At 43.9% G+C, this 8,654-nt stretch overlaps 1 protein-coding gene across 6 annotated transcripts in view; it reads right to left on the minus strand.

The window, feature by feature from the left end:
- Positions 1-8,654, minus strand: part of SYTL3 (synaptotagmin like 3) — an 89,884-nt gene that overhangs the window by 79,523 nt on the left and 1,707 nt on the right. For 2 of the 6 annotated variants that reach the window (XM_027603697.2, XM_027603698.2), the window contains exon 1: positions 1,653-1,872. The gene's annotated coding sequence lies outside the window, so the exon portion shown is untranslated. Of the gene's footprint in view, positions 1-1,652; positions 1,873-7,433; positions 7,672-8,404; positions 8,625-8,654 lie in introns of those variants that run through there. The other 4 variants (XM_027603699.2, XM_027603700.2, XM_027603701.2 and 1 more) reach the window with 4 other exon arrangements.

Here is an 8,654-nt window from a genome sequence, read left to right on the forward strand (position 1 = left end):
TGCCGATTGTTCTCAAAGCCTGAAAGCCACAGCCCTGCAACGGGCCACGGCACAGGTCACCTCGGGGGCTGCAAGCCCCGCTGCTCTGCTCTGACCACAGTGGTTTCCTTGAGAGGCTGCAGCTGGAGGACACAGCCACGCTACCCTGCCTGGGACATAGGCAGGGGGATCGGGGTGTCACGACACCACCCCTGACATCACACGCGACAAGGTCGTCCCTTTTTGCTCATGTGTGTTCTTTGCGGAAGCCTGTCACAGCCACAAGGAACACCAGTCCACGTGAATATAGAACAGCGCTGGTCTCTGTGGTCCCAACGCCAGCTGGACTGGGTTCGTTTCCACCAAGGTGAGGCGAGATGGGTGTCTATCAGTTCTTTGTCTCTCTTGTCACTTAATCAGAGGTGGATTTTCCAGGAAGCTGGTAAAGCTCAAGCTCCGGCCTCCCCCTGCTTGCACGGCATGTCCAAGGCCCTACCCCTGATGTTGTATTCGTTCTCTTAAAAAAGTCTCCACGAGCTGTATAAATGTCAAGCCCTTAATATATGAAGTTGCGTGTATGTGGAAATCTAGAAATCTAGAAGACCCGAAGCCCACCCAGCATAGGAGAAAGGGGAATGTGCTTCGTCTTGCTACCAAAAACCCCCCAAAAGTGCAGTTTCAGGATCCAAGTTAAACACTGACATCGTGATTTAAGCCATCATGTCTATGGCTTAAACTTGACCTCTTCTTATGGAAGGGTAAAGAAATGAGAATTAAGATTATTACATTGTTAGAGATCTTACTCATAGTAATTGTTATCCTTTTTGTTGGACCAAAAGCAACTATTTATTTAGCACTTACTCTGGGCCAGTCTGACAAGGGCTCTGCATACATTACCTCAGTCTTCATTACAACCTTGTGAAATAAGTATGCCCATTTTATAGATGAGGAGGGCAAGGCTTGGAGCAATTAAGTTATTTACCTAAAATCACACTCCAATTCTGGGCCGTTTAACTTCAAAGCCTTATGCTTTATTCAGGCAGAAAAGCTAAGAAGTTAGGATCTCCCATTATCTTGGCTAAGTAATCTTTTTCTTACACAGATTCTAACTTCGTAGTAGATCCTTAATATCCAGTGCACATTTTCCTGTCATAATCTCTCCTCTTGCCAAGAAATGCATTTGCAGGTCAAGGAAGCTTAACCGAAAGAAATTTAAATTAGATCCCAACTAACTTACTTTTTTTTTAAATTTAAAAGTATATTTATGTTCCACGTCCAAACTAGAAATTACGGGTGATCGAAACAATCTGAATCTATGAAGTAGATTCAGAGCAAAACAGTAATAAACCGTCACAAATTTACAAGCCACAGAAGAAAGCAAACAAATGCAATAAACCCAATATAAATACAATCAAGACAAACATCACCTTAAAAAAATTCACACCATGTAACTTTTAGATAGTGGTTTTGATTTGGTGTGATTTTTAACTAAGTCTCAATGACTTCCTCCATTCCATTTAGATTACATTTTAAATGTATGCTCTTCAATAAACTAGAAGTCATCCTCTGTCTGATTTATCACTGTTTTTGTCTCCCACCTTCTCCAGGTCATTAATTTAGGAAAAGTTACAATCACTGTAATCTCTACCCGCCTCGCCCTCGGAACAACCTACCTGAAAGGCTGGACTCGGATACTCTCCTACCTTTGCATCTGCTTCAAGAGAAGAGACGGGGCGCCTGTCCTGGAGAGAAGGAAGTCAATTTTTCTTCACCTTGGAACAACTGACGCATTTCTCTTTCCTTCCTGTCAGGCCAGAGCTGAAGCAGTGCACCCTCAGGGCCCGCCCCAGGGCCTCTGCAGCTGTCCCCACATCACCCAGGACCCCAGGAGCGAAGCCACCCAAAGCCACACCCAGGGGCTCTTGCAGGCCAACAGTTGACGTCTTTAGCTGGAAGACAGATGAAGCTGACGCTCCTGAAACCCTAAACTGTTTCACTCCTACCAAGGAAACCTCAAGAGAGACTAGAGGCTTCAAATATTCAAATGTGTTCACCTTTTGCAAGGGGTTTCACATTGACCTCAAGTGTGAATGACTAACTACATTTCAAAGAACAGCTGTGAACTGGAGAATAACAAGCCTGGCATCAACTTTTTTGGGGGGGAGGAAAAGGGGTACATTTTGCTGAAGTATAGCATATATATAGAATAGGATACAATTGTAAGCACAAGCTTGTTAAGTTTTCCCAAAGTGAACACACCCCTATCAAGAAATAGAACTATAACAGCATCCCGGAAACCCCTTCATCCGCCCTTCCAGTTACTAAGTCCCCCCCAAAGATAACTGTTATTCTGACCTCTGACACCATTGATTCATTGTCCCGTTTTGGCACTTTGTGTAAATGAACGTATATAATATTAACTCTTTTTTGTCTGGCTTTTAGGTCAGCATGCTTATGAGATTCAACCACACTATTGCACATGTTGTCAGAGAACCGACCTCTGTGCTTCGGAGCCAAAATACAACACCAAGACAGAGTTGGGAATAAAGAGAAACAATAGCTTTATTACTTTGCCAGGCAAAGGAGGCTGCAGCGGGTTATCTCCTTCAAGAAACTGCCAGCCTGCCTGGAGGAAGGGGCTGGGGGGTTTTGTAGGGAAATACAGGAGCTAGCTGATTTTGACAGGAATTGTGTACTTGCTGTCAGCCTCCTTTGTCATGTTTTAGGCTGGTACTGGATTCCTGAGATAAAAGACTACAAAGGGAGGAGGGCAGGTTTGCGGAAGAGAGGAAAAAGTTACTTTAAAATTGAGTTTTGCTGAAGCATTAGCGCAGCCTTTTTGATGTTTGTTCAACTTTAGGTTTTTAAGCGGTTTCACACATAGTTAGTTTGTTCATCCCTCTTGTGGCATTATATTGTATGGATTTATACAAAGTTTCTCTATTGTACTATTTATTAATGGGCATTTGCACTATCCATCATGTGGGCTAGTATGAATGGTGCTCTTACGAACATTCTTATATGGTGTCTGGGTGAATACTTGTCTGCGTTTCTGCTGGCTCTGGGCCTTGAAATGGAATTGTTAGCATATGAGCAATATGAGTAGTTGCTGCCCCACAGTCTCCCGAAGTGGTTGCACCTATTTACGCTACCAGAAAGAAGTTCCAGTTGCTCCACATCCCCCCAACACTTGATATTATTTGCCTTTATTTTATCCATTCTGGTCGGTGTGTTGGTATCCCGTTATGGTTTGATTTTCATTCCCCTGATATTTAGGGCAGCTGAGCAATTTGAGCATTATTTTGTATGTTTACTGGTCATTTGGTGCAGGGCCTGTTCAATTCTTTGGCCTATTGGACTACTGGCTTATCTGTTATTGACTTATAGAAGTTTTTTATATATGTAGAATCGATTGGAGTCCTCTGTCAGATATTTATATTACATAGATCTTCCACTCTGTGGACTTGTTTTTCCATTTTCTTACAGGGCTCTTTTGAGGGTCTCAGATTCACTTGTGAGGGTGAGCTAGTGTGAACTGTAATGGAGGGAATGATTCAGGCAAGTCAGATGATGACCAAAGATAAGATGCACCGTGTGACCCTGGGAGTCACCAGATCTCTCTGAACACTATTGGGCCTGGCTTTCCTCAACTGTAAATGAGGTTCACTTTGCTCATTCCTCTGGCTCTTCAATTCTGAAATCTCATTCTTCTGTGGCCTGGAAACGTTGACCTGAGATGGTGCATTCTACCAGGTGAGGAGCAGGGGTGGTCAGGAGGGGGGTACTGGGCTGTGACAAGAGGCAAGAGTGAATTTAAAAGGCAAGCTTTGGGGTGAGACAGAGCAGAGTGACCTTGAGCAAACCATGTGGCCTTTCAGAGCCATTTCCCGGTGAGGGTCACAAGCTTCCCTCCTCGTTTTTGAGTTCATTCCATTCATTCACAGACATTTATTATGCACATCAGGCACTGCTGGAGTGACCATGGTTGGGGACTCCTGGCCCAAGAAGATCTCTGATACATAAAAACTATTTACTAGTCATAGTATTATTTGTAGCTTAAGATACAAAGTGAATCCATTTAGAAATATTTCTAAGAAAATGTTTCTAGAATGAGGGTACCCTATAATAATTATTTCCAAAGTAGGTGTATTACTTAGCTAGAGCTGCTGGAACAAATATCACACACTGTGTGGCTTAAATCACAGAAATTCATTTCCTCATAATTCTGGAGTCTAGAAGTTCAAGATCAAGGTGTCGGTAGGATTTTTTTTTTCCGGGAAGGGCCTGTGGAGATGATTGTTTCTGTGTCTTCACAAGATCTCTCTGTGCCTGTCTGGATCCTAATCTCTTCCTAAGGATGCAGTCCTAGTGGATTAGGGCCCACCCATATGACCTCATTTTAACTTAACTGTCTATTTAAAGACCCCATCTCCAAATACGCTTTATTTGCAAATACAGAATGTCACATTCTGAGGTACTGGGGGTTAGGACTTCAAAATATGAATTTGAGGAGGGACACACTTTAGACTGTAACAGCAGGATATAGTAAGAAAATATTAGAACTTCCATTTACCTTTATTTTTTAAAAAGCTAGAACTTAAACTTGATTAATGCATAGTAAATGGATTCATAGTTTAACATCTCACAATGGAAATAAACATAACTTTGGGATACATGCTCAAAAATTTTTCCTGCTAAAGCGGCAAAATTAAAGAAGTTTGGAGACCACTGGCCTGAGGACTCGGGCTACAGTGGACAGCGGGGAAGGGTTGCCAAGATGGGTGTTGAGGGGCGCTGGCTGGCTCAGTTGGTGGAGCAGGCAACTCTTGATCTTGGGATTGTGAGTTCGAGCCCCACATTGGGTATAGAGATGACTTAAAAATAAAATCTTTAAAAGAAAAAGAGAGGGGTGTTGAAATTGAGCAGATATCAATTAGATCCCATCTGAAACTAAAGCAAGGTGACACAGGGCCAACCTGGGGGTTAGACCAGAGTAGCAGTGGAAGGAGAGAGCGCCAGAATTGGTGAGTGGCCAGGAGTCAGGCAAAGAGAGTGAACGTGATAAATCACCAAGAGGAACCTTCTGAACGCGCTGCGTGGTGGGCTGCAGCCCTTTTCTTCCTTAAATGGCCCTACCTGTAAACTCAAGCTGGTCAAGAGACTTGCTCTGGATGACAAAATGTGAGAAGTGACCTCTACCTCTCATGAGCAGTGCCTCCTGGCCAGCACACAGGCCACCATTCCCTGTCCCTTCCTCCTCCCTCAATGATTCTGGCATGGAGAAGACACGGGACGGAACCACAGCAGATGCTTGATGGGCATGTTGTATGAGTGACAAATACAACTTTGTTGTTATCAACCCCCAAGAGTTGAGGGCCATTTGTTTCTACAGCTAACCCAGCCTATGCTGACTGATCTAGCATACTTTCTCATATACACAGAACTGAGCAACTATTTAATACCTACTAGAGCATAAAAATCGGGGCGCCTGGGTGGCTCAGTTGGCTAAGTGTCTGCCTTCGGCTCGGGTCATGATCCCAGGGTCCTGGGATCGAGCCCCACGTCGGGCTCCCTGCTCAGCAGGAAGCCTGCTTCTCCCTCTCCCTCTGACCCTCTCCCACACTCATGCTCTCTCTCTCTCTCTCAAATAAATAAATAAAATCTTAAAAAAAAAAAAATCAACCAGTCAAGAAGAAAGCCCAGCTGGAGGTCCCTACTGTGCTGTAAGTTATCCTTTAGTTGTTAGATCTTGGGCACTTGGGGTCTCAGGGGTGGGGCAGAGGTAGCCAGGGTCAGGAGGAAGAGGGACCCAAGGGGCTCGGAGCGACTGCCATTTCCAGGTGGTACGGAGGGGTTGCAGTCCTATCTGGTAGCACTTCCCAGCTGACAGCAGATCTAAGTACTGGCATTTCTTAGCTAATCTGGTTCCCATGGAATTTCATAGCAGAGGACTCTCGCTTTAGATATGTGTCAGCCACAGGTTTATTTTCTTTTCCATTACAGCACTAAATTCCTCAGGTCTGAGTGTTTGGCATTGCCACCTTTGCCATCGAATTATTATTATCATTATTATTATTATTATTGACTTAGTGTGACTCCATGGTAATCTAAGTCATGAACTCATGGGCACAGGGAAAGGCAGGAGAACTCGAACGTCCACAAGACTGGATTTGGATAGTGAGGGGCTGAAGATCATAGACAACACTGCAAGACTCAGTTGTGCCTGGTCATACTCTTTTCTCAGGTGACATGGCTATGATTAGTAGGCCCACACTTGCTAAATAAAGGCACTGGCAATGTCAATGCCTATTTTAAAGAGTTTGTATTTAAGAGATTTTATTTGAAGGAAGAAAGCACACCACATCTGACAACCTACGGCCAAACCCCACCTTGAAAAACAAACCAGAGATTCACTCCACTGACTTACTGCACAGAAACTAAATGTTATTCTAAAATATGGCTGAATACCAGAGATTTATGAGCAGCTATGAGTCAGTGTTTGTACTTCGGTACTTGTGATGGACATTTATTCTTGGCGGATTGAACATGCTGGAAACGGCAGCTAGTGGACTGCCAACTGCCCTAGTGATTTTAAACTCCTTAGCCCCACAGAGTGCCCCCCTAATTCCCCATTAGGCAGAATATCCTACCATATCACTGAATTTTTCCAAGCACTACATCACTGAGCCTTGAGAATTCCAGCCCTCCTGTTTACAGAAAGTTTGTTTTTAAAAATTTGCCATAGAGATCATATCTCAGTAAACTTTGTAGCCTCAACTCCAGCTCAGAGGCTTACACACAGTGAGTGTTCCATGTATGTGTGTTGAACAAGTGGACAAATAGTTCGGAAGATAAACAGACCAATTTATCCATTTCTGGGGAATAGGCCATATGCCAAGGTCATTTAATGAACGGTCTTTGATAAAGTTGGAGAGCAGTACCCAATGCATAGAAGCTAAAGTCATGAAAAATTTTTTAAAAAAATTCACATTTACATGTTTTCTGTTGATTTATGCACATGCTGGTGAGTTTCAGTTACAACACAAAGTCAATGCATTACTAATGCACCAACCCAGCAGCCATTCATAACACTCATTTGAATTAGGAAGTTCCTAAAAGGCTGTGGAGCAATTTCTTTTCTTTTTTTTTTTTTTAAGATTTTATTTATTTATTTGACAGAAAGAGACACAGCGAGAGAGGGAACACAAGCAGGGGGAGTGGGAGAGGGAGAAGCAGGCTTCCCCACCGAGCAGGGAGCCCCATGCGGGGTTCAATCCCAGGACCCCGGGATCATGACCTGAGCTTAAAGGAAGGCAGACGCTTAAAGACTGAGCCACCCAGGCGCCCCTGTAGAGCAATTTCTAAAAGATGTCCCAAACCTCACAACATTCAAATGCAGATTGGCACTCAGAACCTGTTCACTCTGGCTTTGCATATAATTCTAAGACACTTACCTAGTGGGCTTCCAGGTCCACCGCAGAGGAGCCAGAGAAAACTGGAAGACAGTGAAAAGACCCTTTTGGCTCAGGAGTGTGGTGCCGCTGGGGGCCCAGAACCAGGCAGGCAGGACACCTAAAATGGGATCTCAGTTGAAGCTGGGAATGTCAGGAAGCCAAGACAAAGAAATGTCAGAATGAGAATCACATGTGAGGCACAAGGCTGAACCGCTAAACAGGTGAGTTGAAGCCAGATCTATGACGGGAACAAAACAGAAAAGGAAAATACAGTTCAGAATTGTCGCTTTTCTCACCACTGGGCCCCGTGCTCACCTGCCCTCTGCTTCCCGCAAGGAGGCAGGCAACGGTGCCTTTCTCCACTGGCCAGCTCCCTGCAGTTGGGCATGAGGCAGAACTGACAGATGTCCGGTGGGGAAATCATTCATTCATTCAATCAATTTTAATTATACACCTACTTGTGCCAGGCACAACTGTAGGGGTAGGGGACACATCAGCGAATAAAATGGCTTCTGCCTGCATGGAACTTAGATTCATAGGATAGAAAGAAGGGTTTCTGATGGATTGAAAAGTGAGCTCTGTAGCTTAATTCTACCACATCTCAAGGGCTTGTGGTCAGCTCTTCCTGGGGGGGATGGGAAGTAGATTTTAGCAACTGGGCTTTGGAGAGGTAAGAAGAGACAATTTGATTTCAAGGACATAGTAAAACCAGAAAAAGCAGCCCCAAAGTCAAAGATCTTAGCCTCAGAGGACAAGCAATCATATGCCCATAGTGCAGCCCTTCTTGGAAAGTGCTGTACAATTACTAATTTTCAGAATGACCCCTGTATCCAAGCGTCTGTCTAGCTCAGTTTGGTTAAAGCAGCCGGGAACTGTGCAGCATTTTACAAAAATTTTCCACCTAGAATGTTTTTTTGAATGGTCATTAAAGAAAAAAACAAAACAAAACCTCATTTATAGAGAAAATTTACCTCCCCAAAGGAAGGTTTCCTTCAGAGCTAAAGTTTCCTAATCCTGGATCTCCAGGAAGACTGAAAACAATTTCTCACGCTGCTCGTCATATTCATAAATCCCTTTACAATTTGTTACTAGATGTCTGAAACCATTTGAATGTTCAAATTAATCCACACAGTACAAGCTGGACGGAAGGGCCGGACAGAAGAACGGCTTTTGTACTTTTGTTTTGTTTCAGTTGCGGCGGTCCAGTGAGCTGCCGGGATA

The sequence above is a fragment of the Zalophus californianus genome, chromosome 7 (assembly GCF_009762305.2).
Source record: "Zalophus californianus isolate mZalCal1 chromosome 7, mZalCal1.pri.v2, whole genome shotgun sequence".
In the NCBI taxonomy this organism is placed as follows: Eukaryota; Metazoa; Chordata; class Mammalia; order Carnivora; family Otariidae; genus Zalophus; species Zalophus californianus.